The sequence below is a fragment of the Achroia grisella genome, unplaced genomic scaffold (assembly GCF_030625045.1).
Source record: "Achroia grisella isolate CSIRO2021 unplaced genomic scaffold, CSIRO_AGI_Agris_v1 utg512, whole genome shotgun sequence".
NCBI classification, from domain to species: Eukaryota; Metazoa; Arthropoda; class Insecta; order Lepidoptera; family Pyralidae; genus Achroia; species Achroia grisella.
In genome coordinates this window covers 1,822,401-1,847,085 of record NW_026712906.1, presented here as the reverse complement: position 1 = coordinate 1,847,085, position 24,685 = coordinate 1,822,401, and the positions used below count along the sequence as shown (strand labels likewise).

Below are 24,685 nucleotides of genomic sequence, written 5' to 3'. Positions count from 1 at the left end.
TTCCAGTACAAACATAATAAGCGACTGTTCGCTATCCATTAACAACTTTCATCGGAAGCACATCGCGACCAATCATAATAATAACTCGTCATAAGTCGAAACAAATTTTTACGATCGCTAGTCGAACAGAACTGCCACATAGGGTTGCCAAGTTGCCGTATAATATTTTTAATTAAAAAAAAATATATATTTGCAATTCGTATAATACAGATATTTTCTAAGTTGATTGAGTTTTCTAAAATATACATTTTACTCGTATGAAGAAATTTACATTCTTCCCATGTCCTTCGAAAGAAAAATTAAAACAACCGTAACATACTAACAAAAACTACAGTAATTAACATATGTTATTATATAAGTACTCGTCTACCCCGGCTCCACCTGAGTACTTGTTATTTACCAATTTATTATATGTTAACATTATATACCCTATTGCATTCTGAAATATACACCTTTGAAACATGAAAGAATTACTCAAGGTAGTGCAGTGATTCTGGAGGTTACTTTCCTTATAACACACACTCTTTCTTTACGTAACATTACTATTGATATGTAATATTATGTTATCTGTGCTATTGATAAAATTAAACGAAATGTAACATATTTTATATATATACTCGTATTATAATTTTTGTCATTCAGCTCGGAACCACTCTGAAATTACTTCCCACAGAAATATTTCGGAACTTTAAAATCCTAATCCATCTCGGCAACACTCCTGTAACTGTAACTCATGCGTAGCAGGTGCTCAAGATGTATACTGACCAATGACAATACTCGTTTATTACAAGTAATGTTTATTACATATCAAAAACTTTATGTATTGCAAGTAATTATATTATTATTACTTAATAAAAACTTTTATTGCAAATAATTATTATAACTCCATATACTTACCTCAGCTGCATTGCTTTAGATACACATATATTAATGAGTAAATGTTTTAACCTTTATCTGTGCAATTTATCAACAGAAAATATTGTAGATAATTATACCTAACTATAATAGATACAATTTAATAATTCGCTACTGGGTAATAATGGTAATTACATTATACGTCTATTATTTCTTTGTAGATTCTTTTGCCTTGATAAATTTAATTAGCTATCATTATATTATGACCTAAATTTTATATTGTTATCATCCGTTTACTATAGAATGTAAATATATAATAATATTGCACATACAGTATAAGTATATATACAGGATTAATTCAGAAATTACAGATTTTGGAAAATCCACTCTGAATTTTTAGCGTTTAAGTCTAAATTCAACTATTTGAAAGTTTTACTTATTCTAGTATGGTACTAGATTTCTTGTCAAATGACGTAGTAAGCAAATTTAATATGCGTAATGAAAAAGCATTATATGTATATATAATGGTAATGGAAATGATTACGTCAGTTCATGAAAATAATTATACGGTATTTTTATTATTATTGCAGTCTGCTTTTGATAATATATAAGTACTTGCATCAGATTATTTTTTTAATTATATAACCGTACTAACGTACTACACAAAGTTCAGTAGTTTTTGCGTGAAAGAGTAATAAATATAAATCCATTCATCCATACTCACAAACTTTCGCGGTTATAATATTATTAACTTATATCGTGCAATAGTAGCAACCCTATATAACTCTCCGTAACAATAAAGTTATCCAGCTACGAACAGTGAAACCCGCATCACTTCATCACTCTTGGCTGTAATCGTGATTACATGTAATCACTCACTGTTTCAACACCTCACCACCGCACTACTATACGTTGATCCCCGCCAATACAACAACTACAAATAAACTGAAGGTCTACGTAAATTTGTTACGGAATGCCTATTGTAACTCGATATCCAGTGACGATACATATCGTAGTTCCAACATAATGTTCTGTGATTAATTTTAATTGCTACCACGGTGAAAGGAAGCAAATAACACCAGTGCTCTACAAGTAATTTATACCTAAACATATTAAATGTACAGTGACTATTACATAATAATTCATTGATTAAATAGAAAAAGAAAGAAAATATCTCAGGACAATTCAAATAGCGGCATCTAGTCCCGGGCGAATCAGTGCTTATTTTATGGACATTAAAATTTCTTATATTTTTTGTTTTATGACTAAAACTTTAAAAAAATATTCTACTCGTTTTCTATAAAAAGTCTATAGAAAATAGCCAATTCGCTTTTTTTTAACAAAATAACTTTATTTACCAAATAAAATTTAGTAGAAAAAAAAATAAGATAAAAATTTATATAAAAAAATACAACTTTAATATAACTGTAATACAAATTTCAAGCTTTATTCTGGCGCCTACGACAGATACAAAACTTTACCACCTATTTACTTGCACTTGGTATAAATTAATAAAGTATGGTAGTAAAGAAGGATTTGTATTGGGTATTAACAGTTAGGTTTATTGCATTGTACTAACAACATATATTACTGTTGATAAGAGCCCTAACCAAGTTTATAGGCCTTAAAACATTATAGTAAGTATGACCGCTCTCAGCTATTGGTATTGGTAATGGGGATTAAGTTCCCGTCTCGATTCCATAATTTATTATTCGGCCCCGGAGAATCTGTTCATATTTACTACCGATCAGACCAGATTTTGGTCAAGTTCCACAATATACATAATATAACCGTCTGTTTGAATAGCGTTTATACCAAATTTAAACAATTTGAAATGACATTGGTCTAAAATTTATAGTGCACATGTTTAATACAAATTGGAAAAAAAAACACAATAAGAAGAAAATAGTAGGTGATTCAATAATGCCAAACCATACCAAAACAAAGCAAAGCAGAACTTGTAAATATAATGTGTACTGATAACAAAAATAATAACATAAATACATTCTTATTAAAATTAGTCAATAAAAACATTCATTACATTGCTTATTAATGCAAGATGAATCAATCAGTTTACTTACATTCTACAATAGTAAGTATAAAACTCTATGCTTAATTTATTCCACCTAGTTACCTACTTGTTTACACAGAATATTCGCAAGGTTACAACTAATAATAGTATCTATTCGATAGTTTAACAACGATCCATTATAATTGTCTTGTTAAAGTTAAAATAAATCTACCATTATCCAGGACACTATAATTTATCTAATTTAGTGAGCGACACATGTCAGCGAGTCGTATATGCGACAACGACAAGGAACAGGCGATGCGACAGACGCGACATAAGATTTATTTATGTTTTAATTTATAATTGACAGTTTTAAAGAAAATACAATCATACTGCTATAAATTCCTTTTTGGTATAATCACTGTATATTTGCGTCCAAGAAATGGCGATTGCAGTAAAACTGTATTTTAAAATAGGTATCATTTTTATTTATTAGAGTATTAATCTGAATTTAATTTCCGATATCGCATTCTAATTCCTAAAATATATAGATAAGTCTTATGACTCAGCACTCACGGGTTGACATCGACAGAAACAGATATATAATCCCTGAATTAAAGTTGTAAATCATTCTATTCGTACAAAAATAACTAAAAAAAATGTAAATAATGCGTCTATATAAGTATTGGTTCAAGTTTTATTAAAAATTCATTTTAACTACACGCCTAAATGTTGCCAAGATTTTGTTTATTTTTCATTTTATCACCAAATAGCTTTTGATATTGTACTATATTGCAGATTAAATTCTTTATTCTACCAATTGGAAATTAATGCAAGTAAACTTGTTGAATAATAGACACGTGATTTCACGTGAACATTGTTAAATTGAGTTGTTTATAATCAAAATACAACTCATTAAATTGCAACTAGGCAAAAGCTAGATATTATTTCTGCAAATAGTTGAAACTAATTTATAAGGTTGAATTGTCAAGTAACATTAAATAATTATACTTATAACTTTGCTGTATATATAATAAATATTATATAACCATGCTTTGTTATTATTAAAGGATATTTGGTTACTTTTCTAAAAGAAATATTAGTATGGATTCATATAGATTAGAAATAATCTTTATTGATTAAACTTAACTATATTTGATTGAATAGTCGCACTTTTTAATCTACCACTTATTGAGAATGCAGTTTCAGTACAACGTAGTAAAAAACTTGCCTGTTGCTCTTTAAAACAAATGTTATAGTAACTTTACATTATTAATACAGATTACTAAATGCATTAAGAATCGAAATGTCAAAATATGAAATGTACAGTGACTATTTTATTTATATATTTATTTTTACGGTCTACACAGAATATGTAGATACAATGATTGATAAGTATCTGTGCTATATTGGCAATGCGTTTGGCGTGATGTGAATCCTGCCATAATTGCACAGCGTAAGTGGTGTAACCATAACGCACAGAGTATGGCATCGCATACATTATGTCAACGTGAGGCAACCCAGACGTGGGAAACGGGGCTGATTTAAAATTTCCATAATATTTGTATTGCATCGTTGTGCAAAACGTGAACGGGTCTGTTAATATTATTGTATATTGTATGTAATTTCAAACCAGGATCACCAGCATCTTACTTTTAATACCGTGTCCCTGGTGAAGTCCCAGGTGTTTGTTGAAAGATGTGGTGGTCATGTGGCAGTGAAATTAGAGCACAAACGTAGAGATAGCGTTATATCATAGTCATTAGGAAAAGCAACGCGTAATAGCAGACCTACTCTTAAAACTAATTCAGATTCAATAGTATTACATTGCCCTTGCCGTTTTTTACTTTTTTGTACTTCTGAATAATATAATAGCAATGTAATTCAATATTTCATGTTCGATGTTAGAACTAACTGGTATCATTATCGAATAATTCGATTTAGTCTAACAACCGATTCAAAAGAACTGTATAAATATTTATTCGATTGAAATTAGACTCCAGAGTAAACTTACAGTTGCGATATCATAATGCATTTTATACTCATTCCAATCACAAAAGAAATATAAGTACCGGAAATGGGCATTACAAAAAATTATAAACACTAGTTCATTAGAATAACATCTAATGTATACATATATACCTACAATTACCACAAATAAGAGAATATCTGTTACTTGATAGATACATTAGTTGTGATGGTGAGAATATTGCTACCTTTAATGACTGCATTTATCAACACCCATGAATTCGGTGCATTCTGCTAATACACCACGTTTCGCATATCTTGTGATGCTTGATGCCTGACCCCATCAGTGGCTCACGCTGTATAGAATCCTGTTAAATTACTCAATATATCGTGCTCGACGGTAGAGTACATGCCTGCAAACATATCATTTTAAGCTACTGCCTATTTTATGTCCTCTTATATTATTTTAAAATACTACAGTATTAAATTGGCTTGTGAACAATCAATTTTTAAATAAACAGTAATAGTTAAAACTATGCCTTGTGGAGTCGAACGCATTCATTTCAAAATTTTTTTATATGAAAGTTTACATGATGAACATTTTGCTCAACTTTAAAATGATTTAATTAGAATTTGTCAGTACATCTATGCATATAATAAAGATATCATTGACCGCTGTCACTACATGAAAGATATATGGGAAAAATTTGTATTGGTGAACTTTAGCAAATGCAATGAAACCCAAAAAAGTGATATTAGATTTTTTGTCTATTTGTTTGTCCAATTACACGTACTAATATCAGAAACGGCTTATGTCGCTTCACATAAAAATTTATGTTAGACAAAAAGATATGTGTTTGAAGTGACAGTGTCAGTATGAGATATTCTAGAGCGAGTGATACTTATAGTAATTATTAAACTTTTGTGATAGTATGTAATAATGGTAATAGCACATTGACACTAGCGTGCGGCGAGCGGCGCACGAGCGATTCTCGTGCGATCGTGATACAGTGTTGCCACATCAGGTGATTTATATAAATTAAGGCACTATATGTGAAATACAAAGCTCTTAAAATATGGCCATTTTCGATTGTGATCGTCTTCGTAGGTACAGTCAACAAATTCGTAACTAAAAAATCCATATTTTTCAAATCATAATATTTATTGATATAATATATTAAATTTAATAACGTAACTCCAATTGCTTCGAAATTACTTTTACGTACCTAAATTATTCACCACTATTTTAGATATTAAAATTGTATCTATTAATTAATTAATTTTATTTTTTATAAAAATATAGAAGATATGATGTCAAATTATAATTTTATCAACAAATATACTACTAGTCACGAGCACGGGAAAATAATCCATTTCAAAATCATCAAAATCGGTTCTAAGAACATTCAAATTAAGAACCTCGTTTCAGAAGTTATTTACTAAGTGTATATACAACAATATATGTGTTGTATTATACATATATGGATATATGTACAACACAACAATATTAGCTAGTAGATATGAATATGTCATCCAACGATGACAGAACTGGCCCGTCGGTACCTTGCGCCATACGAAACTGGCGCATTCCTCTGAAGTAAAGGCTTAATTAAACAGAGACCGGACTTGTGTTATCTGTCTTGTCACTTGTGCAGTCAACGTTACAGCTAGCTAACGACTCGTTATACCTGTGGTGACGTCGATAGGGCCAATTTTGAAATAAATGTTAAACATTCAATTCGTAGTTAAATATATTTTAGTAACAAGCGTCTACTGTTGATAAGATGTTTAATACTTTTTTTACATTTATCTGAAGTTTCCTTTTCAAGTAAGATATTGTACTGCATAGAGACGACGCGCGACACTTCAGTTCTATAAGTATCTATGGATAACCACGTATTCACACACACATTCAAGTGTTTTAATGACATTTCAATGTATAGAAATGTATTCTCGAATGTAGAGAAAAAATGGTAATTCTCAGGTTAAAAGTACTTCAGAAGAACAGGTATTATTAATTCAAAATTATTATTATTATAAATCTCCAATTATGTTAATAGTTCACATGTAATACAGATCTTATGAAATTTCGGTATGAACGCTTCTAATTTTTATAGAGCGCTTTAGACATTATGTTTCGAAGTATACAAGGCGATTAATCAGGAACATATATTCTCACAGCAAAATAGAATTAGATATGAAAAAAAAAACAAAAATATTTGTCGCTGTTTCTGATGAAGAATAATAACTGCGGTTCTACTTATGGGAAAAAAATATTTTGCAACTGACTGTACCTTTTCATCTGCAATCTCAACAATTATATTATAAAATGTTAAGTATTTCTGCACGACATCACGAGTCTTAATTGAAATAATCCGTACAAATTGACAACACCAATCAATTTTCGTTTGATTATTATTTAAAGGTAAACTTTAGATTCCTAGAAATACATGTCAATATTGACCTATTATAAATCGTTTATTATACCTATAATTATATTAGTTGCAAAATATATAAACAGCACTGGATTGTAAATAAAAACTGGCAAATAGACACCGCAAATGTCCCAAAATAAAATTTTAAGTTACATATAAGTTACACAACGCGTCATCTAATCAGAATTTGATTATGAATAAAATTACTTGAAATGCTAAGAAAATTATTGTAAAATTAAATTAGAATGTACACATTTTTGGAGACACTATACTTTGAAATTACCTGTTTGATGTTACATCAAAAAATAGATGTTAGTTTTAACGTTGTTGATATTTTATAGGAACTGCACTTTGTATTAAATACAATTCCAATGTAGGTCATGCTTTCTTACAAAATGCCACACACGATACAAGGAAGCCCCTATAATTTGCTGTCTAGTTAGCATCTGTACGACGTTATTCACTTTAAATATCACTCAAAAACAAACAATGTACACCCACGTCACCACCCCGAGCCATACACGACTCGAGAGAGCCAACTATTGTTAAATACAATGGCAATAATGCTTTAACGTGATCAAACCAGATTTCTAGCAAATATACACCTTATTACCTCCAATTATGCCCACTGCCACATTATCAAAATGCACAACCTCTTGGTTTTTTGTTGATACGTAATTACTTCGATGATGGTTCTATCGTGACCACTCGAACATATTGTTATGATTTAACTCATGAAATCGAAAATAGTCGCAGGTCAGCGTTGATCATGTGACTTGCTCTCGTTTGTTGCGCAAAGTGATTGGGCATCTCGATTTCACTTAACGAATCTCTTATATTTATTACATGTGAGGTCGTTTATCAACTTTTGTCACGACATTAGAAATTTACATGGATGCGCCAATTTCGACACCGACTTTCATTCTTTAAACCATTAAAATATTATTTACATTTAATAAAATAGTAATATCATGAAGAAGAGAAAACTCTTTGTTTACGAATGTAGTACTAATATGACGACATTTTCAAAGAATATGAAGTTCAATATAGACTATAGAAAATATTGATAAGAGAATCCACCCACCGAAGGAGGCAATAATTAATTTAGTGAAAATTATACCTGTTTTAATTATTGTCGTCCTTTGATAACAATTAATAGATAAGGATCTACAAACGTATACAAATACGAAGTCACATGGACTATTAGTATAAAATAACAGTACTCTATAACGTACTCCAATTGAATATTTGAATTTAGAAAACGCGACATGATACATTTAAAAAAAGAACATGTAAATAGCCGTGTACCGGACATAATATTATGGGTACGTAACAGTGAAAAATTACGGCCGCCTTCGCGTGAGTAGTCTGTTAAAAAAACATCAAGAAACATTGATATTCGTTAGACTCACGCGTGTCGAATTAGTTCCGTCAAAATACTATTTCATTACGCGTTTATGCTGCACGCGTCACATTTATCATTAAATAGATGGTCTCTTATGAAGAGGGCCACTTCGGGCCCATAGAAGCCGTACTCGCCTCACACTCGAGCAAGTCTCGTGATCGTGAGCCCTAAATAGGTGCAATTTATTACACACGGTGGCAAACGAACCGACTATAATTCGGCAGCTCCGTAAATGTACACTTGCTTGCAGATACATTTTAAATGCACTATTAGTCACAGATGCGATAAAAACAGACATTAAAGTAAACCGAGGTAGACTTCTAAATAGCCATTTTCTCGAACTAATTCTATGCAGTTTACAATTATTTATGGCCTTATATTATATCGGCAAGCTACGTTTGCGTGTTACACGTTCAGGAAATGAAAGGTGCCCTTTATTACATACTATAACTATTATAATGTAGTCGAATGTAATAAACATTATACTATACTGTTATAATTTGATAATATATAAACCGATTTATTCACTGTATACATTATATTATAACAAATCAAAACGTTTATACTGAACAAATAAATTTTCCAATCATTATATTTTATATTTAACATACAATAAGGATTTATTTCTTAATACCAGTAGCATAACCCAATCTGTGCCAATACTTACTGTATTAAAAAAACGTGCTAATCAAAGCTTAATAGACATAAAATAGTTATTAACTAAATCGTTACAATAAAACTTTTATATTTGTAGGTAACATTACTAACATGAAAGACTTAATTTATAAAATGTACCGTCAATAAAGTCCCTACTAATTCCAATTTTCACATTTCCACCAATAGTTGCGATGACATTAAGAAATTTCAACAAAAACTTAATAATAAATCGTATTAAAAGTTTACTCCGCACAAATCAATTTATTATTATTTAATGACATAATGGAAACATAAACATTTATACGGTGTCCACTAGTTAATTATATTATGATAGATGTATGGCTGAGACTGTGATAGGCGCGTTTAGTACGCCGCTCGACACCGCGGGTGGTATTATAAAAATTTCTATTTCCACACACATTAATAATCAACTCTCGGTTATTTGCTGCGGCAAATTGTACAAGCTCATCATATATTTTTTCTAATGATGCAGTAAATTTGTTATATTAAACTGCAAAATTAAATTCTAACAATTGTCCTATGTAAGCAGAGAGTTATTCTTTTCAAACTCGTACTGCCGGATGTCAGTAAAAGCTACATTCCGGCTCAAGATAATATGTACCGCTAGAAAATGCATATGCGTAATTAGACGTAACACACAAAATATGCTGAAAACTATGTTACACAATAACCACTATGTAACTTTTCGACTAACAATATTTGTTCAGGTATTACCGGCATTTTGCAGATTTTATTCTATTTTTCAGATATATTATAATACTATGAGTATCATTTATCGAATATGTCATCATCTTTTCAGTAATACAATATTTTCTTGATACGTCAATGAAAATCACAAGATGACGCCGATTAACGAAAACCTGTTCTTATCATACCAACATCTGATATTCGAGATTAGCAATCTAATTTGTAATATCACATGTCTACTTTGTGACGTATTTGTAACAAATTATTGTATATCTGTCTGCACATTGAAAACAAAGATCGCTAGTCTAATTAGCTCGCAGTTCGCATGTCCACCGTCGCTCACTTGGGACTACGCAATTTACGACCTCTCGTAGTTTTTTTTTATTTTTAATAGCTGTAGACTCGGTTAATGTATTTCATCAGTTGGCAATATTATCTTAGACGCTTTGAAATTAAATCCAAATTGTGACTTTCTCTCGATTATTTAACCGGTTCATTTGACACCTGAGAGTGATGACATTAGTTTTGATCGTTGCAAAATGAGAGCAATACACAGAAGATTAATATCGAGGCGCCAAGATTGTGCAATTTTAATTAATATAAAAAGTCCTTGCTCTGTCTTCTTATTTGGATAGTTTTAACGAAATAGATGGATTAATGATCATGTCATTTGATTAACGACATTTTTACTACCAAGAAATATGTACATCAACCTCAATACTACCGATCCAAAAATATTTTTTACATGTAGGGCACAAGAAAAATATTTTTCCTCTGTAATTATGTAAAGATTTCATAAACAGAAAGCAATTGTGACTACCAAGTAATATAAAATTATAACATCGAGTTGACAAAAGATCCTACTTTTAGAATAATTAAATTCTGATGGATAATTCTAAACTCAAGCTTTATAAATTACAACTAAATTAAGATACAATTGCAAACAGCGTTTGAACTTTCCAATCGATCCTCCATCACAAAAACTGGACTTCCTAACACGGGTGGGCAACATAGACTGTTAACTTTATTACCAGTACAACGAGTCATTTTAACTACCTTTTCTCCGCATCTGGATCTAGAACGAGATATAGTCGTCTAGTCTAGACCGTATCGATGACCTGTAACCTCAATTAAACCAAACTAGCGACCAAACTTTAATTTATTGAACGGTTTAATTGGTATTGACGCTTTACGACCGTTGTCCAATGTGTGATAATCATAATTCATTCTCATCTAGTTTTCACGCAAACCTTTTTAATGAAGAAGATATTTTTTCATTAAAATGCGAAATATTATATAAACTGCAATAAAAAAAAAATGAAGTTGATTTAGTGTAAATCTCATGTTATGATGAGATACTCTATGGAGTAATGACAGATTTGCACTACTTGTGAGAGTACACATAAGAGAATAGAGAACGTATAGTTGCTATTTTTTCATAAACTGAATAGGCATTACCTTCGATATCAACAATCAATTTCATTACCTACCGTTATTAAGTCTACTCTAAAAAGGCATATATGAGCAATTAATCAATCTTCAACTGAAAACCTAGTGGTGACCGGGCAGCGCCTACAACTGGTAATAAATAATAATTATTTTATTACTATTTTTTAAATAATCTTTATTCGGATATCTCAAAATACTACTTATCTTAAAACTACAACTGTACAGAGTTAATTTTATAAAAGAAAATATTGCTGCGACATTTGATATTTTTATTAATCATTAAAACATTAAATGACATAACTAAAATTAAATGTAATTACATTTTATATTGTATTGCAATCATTTTTACGTTCTGTTATGTTCTTACGTATCAAATTAGATAGATTAGTTTTGTAAGACTTAAAATAGATAGTCGTAATTTTATTGGCAAACCCTCAATAGAAATGGGTCGTAGCTCGCAAACAATTTACCGGAACCGTTCGGTTTTTCAACCAGTTAGTTTAATAACGAGATGAAACTTTAACGTGTATGTTCATCGAGATAGTCCCAGACCTGACTAATAGAGTCGGGGACCACCGGTAACGACCACCGTCCGTGATTGGTTTGTAAAGCTATGTTTACATTAGTGCTGGTACTCGGCGCAATAAATCAAAGTGACCGAAAGTCTATTCTAATTCGGAAAATGTAAATACAGTATCTTGTTTTAAAGAGAAATAGACAAGTTTGCATTCTGAATAGGGAGGGTGGGGGCTACAAACTGCTTACGAGTATTTAATTTAGATTTGAATAATGATCGTTTCTATTTTAATACTAGAATCTTATCTTAGTAAAGATATGATTGTTTTTGTTTATTTAAAAATACCTGTACATGTATTTTTCTAAGTAGGTATATAAATTTTACAGTGATTTACAAGAGGATGGACTTATTCTTAGTAGTATATCCAGTATACTGTAGGTTATGGTTTATCTTGTTTATATGGAATTGATTTGTTTCTTAAGATTACAGTTTTACAAACCGTTACCGAAATAAACTAGATAAAATATAAAAATTCAATACAAAAATTAGATGAGTGAAGATGTGACGCAACGTCTTAAAACAGTCCAATTGAGAACCTCTTTTTTGTAGTCGATGCACAATGCGTTCAAAGTTTATGTTCATAAAGTTTGAAATTGAAATTGATCAATGCCGGTAAAATACAAACTGGAATCGAACATAGCATCGACATCCGGCGAATTTCTAATCAATAGGTACTTACTGGTACTGTAATTAGATATTTTCCGGACGCTGATACAGCATTCTAATCCAAACTTACATTACCAGTTGTTCATCCTCTGTTTTCTGACGCAGTATTACATCCTCCCAAGAACCAACTAATAAATAAATATATCACGCATAGCGTCATCTAGTTCCAAATTTAAATACATTTTTATTTTGTAAGTACGTATGTATATGTATACATAGGGTAACAGTAGGAAAGCAAATATACTAAACTCATTATAATTTGTTATACGAAAATCGTAATCAAATGTTTAACATTTAAACCTAATCCTTAAGCCATTTAACAATTGTCGAATTTTGGTGCCTACATAAAATACCTAAAAATACTTTTTAAATGATAACGTAATGTCCCTTACAAAAAAAATTAGCAACCACATAATTTTACACAAACTTAATTAAAGGTATCCAAAATAAACTATACACAATTTATATATTAATAAACATGTAAGAATATAATCATTAAGTTATCCCTTAATAAATTCTTAATCATTATTGACTCGGCTAAAATACCCACTGGTACTAATGGGCTGAGAACTTTATTATTGCTACCTACTCGCACAACCTTTGAACGTTATGCTAATTGAGACATTAATAAAAGACATTTTTGCACTTAGCGTTTTTCCACTATGCGGAATTTTCCAGTTTGACCACTATGTGGTACGTGTAATATAACCTTAATGGTAAAATTATTTACTATAAATATATAATGTTAATGATTAAAGTAATGTATCCTATAATAGTCTACATATGTGTAAATGGCTGTGTACCTTTATATACCGAGTGATATTTGTAATGAATTATATGGATGGATCTTTAATACCATTAATATTTGTGAAATGTCTTTGTGTAAAAAAATTATATGTTATGTATTTATTGCTGAGTATATAAAATTAGTTCTGGCGGCTGTTAAATTTCGTAAAGAAACGTATGCCTACGCGCATAAATCCGTATAATTTAGAAATTTACCGTGATAAGAATTCATTTCAGACATATCACAATTTTATACATTAAGTTTGTGAGTTTTTAATGTTCGGAGTAATCTCGGGTATTTATTATCCGATTTTGAAAATTCTTTTAGTGTTGAATAGCCTATTTATCGAGGCTAGCTATCGTCTACAAAAAATCACGCTACATCCAATAGATCCGGAGTATTAATGTATAACGAAATTAAGACGCGTGAAAGTGATGCAGATAAAATTGCGATGTTTAACTATAGGTCACCCATATGTATGTATGTTCGTATAACGATAGAAGCTGTCCATTTATATAAATTCTTAATATCTAATAATCTCTTATTATCTCATAAGTATATATGTATATGTAATATATTGTTAAATGTGTAATGTCATAAATTCGTAATTAGTTTCAATCGTCAACACGTAAAGTGAGCGATTTCTATGAATTTTCATTGCATTCCGAGTCGAATTGCACTTTCACCATAATTCCGCGAATGTGTCTTGCCTCGTAAATCCCTTATATACATGGGTTTCGAAAATGAAAGTAAGAGATAATGGCATTGGTATAATTCAATTATATTATATATAATTATTGATTAACCTCTAACCCTGTAATGAATTCAATCGTGCGTACTAGCGTATATCTATTTAAATTAAAATCAATATGGATTCAACGGATGGTGATGAGCATTAAGTAAATAGTACAGATTATAATTATACTCTATGAGAGTCGGTCTAGAACTCTTTTTTATATCTTGAACCTTAAACCTTATATGATTATATATAAAAAAAAAACAATTTATATATACTCATACATATACTTGCAGAATGTATGAGGACTAGAATGTAATAATATTTTAAAAATAATAAATAATTCTAATATATTAGATTTTTTATTCAAATGGAACATTTAGCCATTTATGCTTTTCATTATTATTATCATTAACGAACAGTTCAGATGACAATTTCAATCGAAAATAACATGCAAAATAAAGTTGGCTGCGGGATGTATAATCAGCGGTTTGCATATTTGTCTTCTAATTAATCGTTTATTAAATATGAATAAATATTCTTTACACAACAGGTTTTTTTGACGAACATGAATTCATTTCAAGCTTTGTTGCATAAGTAAAGTCAAAGCAAATAAGTGGTATTTTGATTGCAACTAAATTAGTTGACGTTTATTAGCGAATTATCGCATAATTTAGTTAGGAAAATACATTTTAATTAAATGTAGCAAGTAGTACCTATGTAATTTTTTTTTTTTATTATTATCACTACTAATATAAATTATTACTGTAAATTACTACGTGTAACATTCTAGCCAGTATTAAATCAACGGACGTGGTTTTAATTCAGCTCGGCTCCGCGCTAGCCAGTGTGGCGGATTTAAATGAAGACGTAAGATGGTACGATAGCGGCGACCGACGCTGATCTTATCAGTTACTCGTACCGACTTACTCGATACGATGCTTCGATCGGTTTGTGGTTTTTAACGAGTTTGATTAGGTATCTACTGTATTCCATCGTAACCAGCCTAAGATTATATATGCTACTTACTTTATGGATATATACATACTTAAAAACAGTTTTAATTCATGAACGTTGCATTGACTCTACTACTCATCGGACATACCGGATAGAATCGTAAGATTAATCAAAATACATATTATATATTTATAGGAAATAAGCACACTTAAATTAAAGTGCCAAACGTCATATATACGTTGATGATGATTTAATTATTACAGACATCACAATAAACATCCTGACATCATGGTACTCCTTATGTATAATTCCAGAATACTAAGTTTTGAGACCTTATAATCCTGTAACTTTACTGTAATATCTTACTTAAGAAATTGGAACACAAGCCTTTGGCATAGGTAACAATTATATATTATTCAATAATAAAACACAGACATTACTGTATTACGTAGCTCTACATTCTATCTTATATGATAGAAGTAACTACTTACGTAAAATAATATAAGGGAAGAAATAATATAAATTATATATGCCTATAAGATAATCTGTATGCATAATTATGTAAATCGGAAATTCCTAGATACATCTATCAAAACCGATCCAACACGCATCCAGATGAAATGAAATTCCCCAATGATTGCTAAGCTATAAAATGATTTTCTAAATCGATCACTCTGTACCCATGGGTCACGTAGGGGACCGAGATTCAATTTAAGGTAATATCCCCATTCCGTAAAACATATCGAGTCATATTACGACAATTTATGTGATATATTGCAATCTGTCACAAATCATCTCACGACATATCGTGGATGACTAATAGAGATATTTTTGTGGTGATCGGTAACGTGAGTTTGTTAATTGTATGCAATAATATGAAATTAAAATATATTTATTTAGGACTACAGATCCAAACCAAAAAGCTAAAACTAATCAATTAAAAAAAAAAGTTAAAATTAAAGTTATTATAAGTTACTCACTTTTCATACTTTTTTAAACTAGAGTTATATTAAAACTCTCTAAAGCACCATTGTGTTGGAAATATTTATATTCAGACAATTTTTTCTAATGACTATTCGGTTTTTTATTAAAATAAAATGATGATTAAAAATATGTATAATTTTCTTGCTATAAAAGTATTAATCCTTATTTTTGCTAGATATTACAAAAATATCCCTTGTACTAAGTTATAAAAATATATGTTAAAATTTATGTACTAATGCGCGCATATCTATTAGCAATAATATGTCAAAATTTTCAATATGAACATTTCAGAGGCAGATAGATATTGTATCGCGATCATAAAACGAAATCCATGAACTTTCTCATCCGTAACAGTCGCAAGACAAAAAACTTAAAGAAATTTTCTCACCCGTCTCTAGGCATTCGCGAGAAAAAACGGAAAATCAATCGAGGCCATAAGAAAACGCCGCGGTCGCTCAACACACGACGAGGCCCATTAAAGTTGCACCATTTCACGCTTCTCCTACCAATCAGTGCTAGGAAATTGCGCTTTCGAACGGAAACGGCCAGCGCGTGCTAGTGTAATGGCCGGCGATCTGGCAGATGGTCGCCGACGGTCGCCGACGGTCGCCAGACGCGAATGGCCAGTAATCTCTGTGACCACTGCCGTACGACCATTAACCATAATAGTTGCGGTAATCGGTGCAGTTTTCGACCTTTCAATCCAGGAATGTCAACGTCGCCTTTAGTACTGCTACACTCTTATTTAGAGGTAGTGCCCACTGCAATAATCGTTTAGATAAGATTGCTGTACTGTAATCTTGTAATGGCTCCGGTTCCTCTATTTCTTCATAATAGTTTGTACTAGATTTTAAAGCCTTAGCTGAGAGCTGGATTTATGCATTGTTCTCTATAATTTATAAGTATTTCAATATTTATCATAACTAGTTTTATCTGAAATAAAGAGAATAACGACAACTGATATATGTATACATAAAATATTTATTTATATAAGGGCGAACTTTTTAGATTACAATACAGGGTAGATATGTGGTTATAGGAATATTTCAAACGATAGTGTATTTTTTTCTTTATCATAGACAAATTATTTTACTTGTTTTCAAATTAAAAATTATTATCTACTTAAACAAAAGAATGTATGGTTACAAAATTCAATTTATACATTTTAAGTAATTCTAGAATTCTTAATTTAAATTACAATTTTAATACCGAATTCTGGATGCATCTGCATTACAGATGTATAAAGAATTTCTTTTGTCTTAGTAAATATTTCAGTGTTTAAAATAATAAATTACTTTGATCATACAAATTGGAATACTTTTAGAAATTGGCATAAAGAAGGCTACTTCTTACCCTGTCAATCAATATGTCCTGATCACGCAAAGTCACGAATAAAAAACTATTACCTATACTATACAAGTAACATTTTTTCTACATAAATAAAGAGTTATTCACCGGTCGTGACCATCGCTCTCCTTTCAGACAATTATAAGAAGTAGCCGAATGTATTAATTAATGTATCTGTATCTATAACACCGTGAATTCTTACTTCATCGGACATGTGTAAATTAAAATATTTATGAATCCGATAGCACATTGACCTTCTAAATATTATTACTTGCATCACTACATATGTAGTATAAAACAAAGTCGCTGTCGATGTCTGTCCGTCCATATGTATGCTTAAATCATTAAAACTACGCAACAGATTTCCAAAACGTTTTTTTTAATAGATGAGTATTTCAAGAGGAAAGTTTATATATATAATACATGTACATACTCGATCCGACTTCGCACGAAGCCGGGTTGAGTAGCTAGTTATTTATAATGTAAGCAACAATAGTTTAAAGAAACGAGAATTACTTAATATTTTTTTATTATTTTGTTAAATTCCGATTCTTTCAACGTGTGTGACGTTCGCTGTAGGTAGGTATACTGACTTTTGAAATACTTTAAAAGTTTTCTGTTCGTTAATAAAAGACAATTGTCATAAATAACATTAAAATAAATAATATGGCAACACCGTAGTAACATTAAAATAAATGACCTTAGCGTAATATTACAATAGAATGAACTAATGGTCGATAAAAAATACAATGTTAGATTGATACATGTTCAATATATGAGACAGACTCATAATACAGTATTGATATACTTATATAATAATCAATTTCCAAGTGATTATTTTCAACGTTCAGAATAATTTATTGACTTGTATTTATAACGTTTGTAGAATAATCAGTTTTACCAATTTACTTATTATTTTTTAATTTGCGTATTTTCTTCTATAATTATATTTATTTGTATTTGAACAAATTCCTAAATAATATATATAGTGTTAAAAAAAACATATATAAAAATGATTGCTGAAATAAAATTATAAGTAATTAAAATCCGTAATATGTATATTAAATATGGTCTCTACGTTTTGTTCATGTATTTAAAAAAAACATGGACACTACTTTAAATAAACTTCTTACAGATATAAATTTTTTTTTTAGAAATACTTGTTTCCTCGTACTGATCTCTAACGTCCGTCATTCCAAATTACAACAGTAGACTTACCTATAAATGCCTGAAATTATCTTAATTGGCTGAGCTTCTAATCGTACCATGATTTACATATTATAGCGAAACTAGAACAGAACTGACTCCGGCGCCATTTGTCACAACTGATGCATTGACATCCATCTCCAGAGGAACAAGTTTATCCGTACGCGCGTTATTCAAACCCTTACCACTGGAACTCGACCATTCAATGATAACCAGTGCAGATATAAACCGCCTTTCACTGGATAACAACACTTACTAATTGTCGTCGTATAATTATTGAACGCCAATGGAAATTGAAACGTAACTCGTACGCCAATAGTTTCTATTTGAATACCACAAGTCTTTCGAAGTGAGTCCTAAAAAATAACATAAAAAAGTCGTAACAAAGAATATTACGTTTATATAATGGGCAGTTGCAGTGAAGTTAAATACCGAATGTCAGTGTTGTTGAAGTTGTGACTAATGTTACTCAGTACTTTTAAGATTAATTATCGGACGGACTCTACTGATTGTTATCTGGCTGTCAGTAGTTTACTACTGTAACAGTCATCAAACGATCTCAATTTCGGTTTAGTGATTTTTGTTGACATTCCATCTTGACGTGCCGACTGCCTTTTCTTCGTTGTAATCCAAATAGACAAATATCTGAATTCTTTCTTGTTATCTATGTTTGCAGCATTATACAACACAGATTCTTTCAAGGAATAGTAAATATGAATAGTGAAATATATTACATTTTTTGTAATGTAAATGTAGGTAAGATCAGTCATGATTCAACGCGTTTAAATTTCATACATTTGTATATACAATTATGATTAAACATATTACACATAAATGTACGGTTAATGTACATATACCTAAAAAAATACCCTACCATCTACGTAGTCAAGTAGTAAAAGAACTTCCTGAATTAACAACAATTGCCAGTAGCAATATACCTGTTTATTCTGTAGCTTTTGACCTTTATAATTCAATTATTTATAGTATGTTATTTATTATTCCAGTACGAAACGAGTAGGCATATGTCGATAATAAAAAATATCATGTACATAAAATAGAATATGTACTTACAATTGATTTTATTTATATTTTACTATGGAAAAATAATAATGTTTCAGTTAAAATATGTTACTTTAGTAGGTTTTACATGTATACATTTTAGCAGTATGGTAGTTATTTTATTCATATGTAACATGCTATCACTTACTATAATCCCATTTACTGACTTCGTCGGTGGTCTAGCGGTTTAGCACACCACTTTACTTCCAATAGTCGCGGATTCGATTCCTCGCACGGTGGACTTGTATTCATAAATATGTTTGTTTGTATCGGTCTGAGTATTTTCTATGTATATTATGTATGTATATACAAAAACTCTAAGTATTTATATCAGTTGTCTAGTACCTATAACACAAGCTCTGCTTACCGTGAGAATAGATGGCGCTGTGTTAATTGTCCAGAAAAAAAATATGAGTTACTTAAAGCTATTATTTATTTATCGTACGCACTATCTATCATGACTGACGGATTTTTCAATCCTTAAATACGAACCAATTATTAGGTATTTATTAAATAAGTGATGATTACTATTTAATATTTGAATTTCGACCTGCTATATATAAGCAATAATTTTTTTTTACATGATATTTCATAAACTATTTCTAATCTATGTTTTTAATGTATAACAGACAGTCTAGTACCAGTGTTAGTGGAATTCTATACTAGTTCTGTTTAGTATTCAGCCGGTATCCCTAACCAATGACCCGGGTAGTCTGCAATGTAATTATTTCACATTGCTAGACTGACATGGGGCAATGTTGACGTCGGTTTAGCGATTTGACTCAATAACTTACACTTATTTAAGTTTTCTTTTTCATTACTATTACATATATGAATAATTAGTGTCTAAACTTGAAATTAGTCTTTAATTAGAATAATAAATTTAAAGTATATAGCTATCAAGTGTGTCGAAGCTAATGTTTGTATTTTTTTTATTGTCTAGAATAAATCTTTAATAAAAAAACTTTTAAGCATGGTGGCCTACATAATAAGCTCTATTTGAGGTTGTGTTAGAATAATTAAGTTAAGAACAATCCTGAATATAGTTTTAATTTTTATATAAATAATAAAGATTTTTCAAATTTCTTTCATTAATACTAAATTATTTAGAAGTACATATCATATTTTTCTTTTTCATGTACGTACTAATATGTAATGTAAGCCTATATATAAATCCATCAGCAAATGAAATATTATATATATATATTATTTTTTATTGTGAGTTAATATATATAAATATACGGACGGTAATACTGAAAATAACTATCAATATTTCTAATATTAGATACATTTTTTTCAAACTTAATTGGTTTGAATTAACAAATGAGAATCAAATCAAGAATTCAAATTAAGTGGTTACTGTCACAACTAAGAAATCTTAAAAGCATCGATAAATTAGTTAATTTCATAGGTGTATATAATGCCTTATCTTGATTGTCCATTAAAATCCTTTCCTTCTGAATGTCTGAACATAACCGTTTAGTAAATCACACTAATCATCCACATAATAACAAACAGAGAAGAGAACGTATGGACCGCATGTGGATGGACCACCATAGCAATGGGATTATGGAACGCGCGTCATGAGTAACTGCCTCAATAAAAGTAAATAAAACGGCCAACTTAGCGAAACAAATATGGCCACAACACCGATAAAACCACGGGAATAGCAATTGAATAGTAATGCAGTGATTAGCAGGCTCCGTGCTGATTTAATATAACTACCAGACAAATAACTTTGTGTCGTTCATGCTTATGTTTTTTGATGGCTGCGGTTACTTTAATTGGCAAGATGTGACTTTTGACCAAATTAACAACGAGTATAGAATATTTATATAGTATGAAGTATTAAAATTTACATATATGAAATGATGTCACGTCTACTGTCTGTTCGCTGAAATCTTTTAAATTAAAATACGGAATTTAATGCAGTCTTAGAAATAGAGTGATTCAAGAGAAATTTATATGTATAATATATATTCCCCTGTGCGAAGCCTATATGCTTAACATAACTGAATTTTTTTCTTTCAATAAATCCTAACAACCTAAGATTGTGAGGCTTGAATTGAAAAAATATTGCTAGCAATGACTAAATTGCTGAAGCGATTAATGGAATTTGACATCAAGGTAAAATATATAACGAAGACAGTTATCTTTTACTTCTAAAAATTCAGACGAAGTAGCGGGTAATAACTAGTTTTTGATAATTCAAGCAATAACTTACAACTTCTTATTTCTTAAATTATAAGTAAGTGCTAACTTATGATTATTTTGATATAGTATATCATAGACCCAATGTAAACGCTGTGTGTGGTCTACTCACTGCATTCGTTCGAGTATAATGTTTCAATACACTTTAGAACGATCAATTCATAAGATTATGAATGGGGATGATCCTACACATAAAAAAAAACAGACAGCCGTAAATAAAACGGAACAGGTCTTCCGTTTGAGTTACTGTTAATGGGAGAATTATTTACAAGCAAATACGTAACCATATTCAATAACTTTCAAATGTACTTTTTGATGCATGGAGTTGAAAAAATGCATCAATTATAATAAAACACTTCATCACATTTCTAAGTATAGTAAGCTTTAAAAATGTCGATACTTCAAGTTTTTGAACCACCTATAACCCCTTTTTTCGCATAAAAAGTATCCTATGTCCTTTCTCAGGGTCTACATGTGTACCGGATTATATTTAAATCGGTACCGTAGTTTTGGCGAGAAAGCGAAACAGACAGATGGACAGCGTTACTTTCGCATTTATATAAAATTAGTGAGGATAATTGAATAATTAATTTTATACCGAGGTAGAATCTTTAAAAAGTTGTCTGTACCTCTGTCTCACCTATTTCAGTCGCTAGGCAACCATGCTTTGTAAGTTGTGAATACAGGAGGGATTACAGGATAAGAGTGTCGACATGGTCATCATCATGGCAACGCATGATTGGTATCACGGATATCACATGATAACGTGATATCCGCTGTGCTATTCATTTATACATATGACGGTTCGTTTATCTGTAAAGCGGAGTTTAGGGTAGAGCCTCACTATTCAGCCTCACTTGCATTCTACAATACACTAATGTGGACTATTGTAATGCATTTAGAAGTAAGTCGTCATACAAGGCTCTACATACCGTGTCAGTATTCGGCCCATATCGTTACTGAGATGGTTACCACTCAAAATTAGGTGGCCCGATAACTATTTACCATCCCAACATAAAAAAATGTATTAAATACTTTGTTGAAATCGTACTGATAATGTGTTATAGGTTTATTCTATATGTGTATAGGTAAAAAGAAACCTATAGAAAAAGACTTGGTATTCGGAGAGATATATTGGGAAACTATTGACAAGACAGTATGGTATATACAAGAAAGTACTATTAAAGAACTATAGATTTAAATACAAATTTAGAATAAAAAAATTGATTTTCGATTAGCCAGATGCAATTTATTCTACAATATTCTGTTATTTATGCCACCCATGAAGTGAATAGAACAGGGTGAGTAAAATATAGGACATGGCAGATTACAGTGTTGTCTACCAAATGACAGTTATCGGCCGGCCGGCTTTACGGTTACAGATTTGCTCGATGTTACGCTGAATTATAACTCTTTATTGGTGCAAGTGAAAGGTCGCTCGAGATCGGTACTCGACTTAAATCCGACAATCTTTGTAATGGGTGAAGTAATAACAAAGGTAACATGACATAGTTTATAGGTGATTCTAAATATAATTTAAAAATAAATTACAAGTAAATTATATCTACTAGGCATTGTTATTAAGTATTGTTAGCGTTATCAGTAGATACTGATTGGGATAAAAGAAATCTTAGTTCTATGTATGGTAAGCGTGTAGGAAACGCTATTACAATAAAATTAATTTCATGCATTTTATGTACGTCTAATAATCGTAATTTTTCTAGTTGAGTACTAGTTACAAAAAGCTAATAATTATTTTATATTTTTTATAAATAAGATCATGTATGATAAACATGATAAATTTCTGTTAGATTGATTGATTTATAATGAGTAAAATAAAAATTATACGTTACCCTCGTATGCGTTACATTGCGCAGTCGGGTAATAAGTAAAACTGATGTAAACTTTGAAGATTTGTCTAATTATTTAAAATTAAATGTACCTTATGATATTCTACAGCTTTCTGTAGATGTAAGAATTGTTTAAATCGGTTAAGTATTTTTCAAGAATAATATTGATTTAGGTAAGTAAATTTTTAAAAAGAAAGTATTTAGAATTTTCTTTCTATACGGACATTTAAAAACCTACAGTTTTGACTTTACGATTATTTGAATCATTGTAAATAATAACTTGTTTGTTTAAATACAAAGTTAATAATCTACTGCTATAAAGTGTTATATCCGGACCGTTATACTTATGGCAGCCATATTTATTGAGTGGCTCATAGAGCCGGGGTGCGCAGGCGCAGGCCTCGACGGCGCGTGCGCGGCCGCCGGTGATGCTGCTCCTTTCACCGGCTTATATCAATAAAACAGTGATTTAAGGTGTTTCTGGCTATTCCAGCTGTCATGCCAATACAACTTTGTAGCTTAACCTTTTGTTTATTAGTTTTACAATGAAGTTTATAAACCAGGACGTAGTAAATACAAATATTATATAGTAGACAATTTACTCCTATATATTAAATGAGTTTGATTAGAAATATATAATAAATATCGAAAACAATGCCTAATTTCATATAACACTAATGAATTTTGATAAGCAAAACAAAGTACTTATGGTTTAGTATTAAGTGAAATCAGTAACAAATACTTAAATTATAGGACAAATATAAATTCTACGAAATTTTTAGTTAACTTGAGAAAAATCAAAATACGTTCTAATTGA

At 30.4% G+C, this 24,685-nt stretch overlaps 1 protein-coding gene across 3 annotated transcripts in view; it reads left to right on the top strand.

Moving 5' to 3' along the window:
• The window catches only part of LOC131846761 (uncharacterized), a 268,899-nt gene that overhangs the window by 221,309 nt on the left and 22,905 nt on the right, over positions 1-24,685 (top strand). The gene's annotated exons all lie outside the window — the stretch shown is intronic.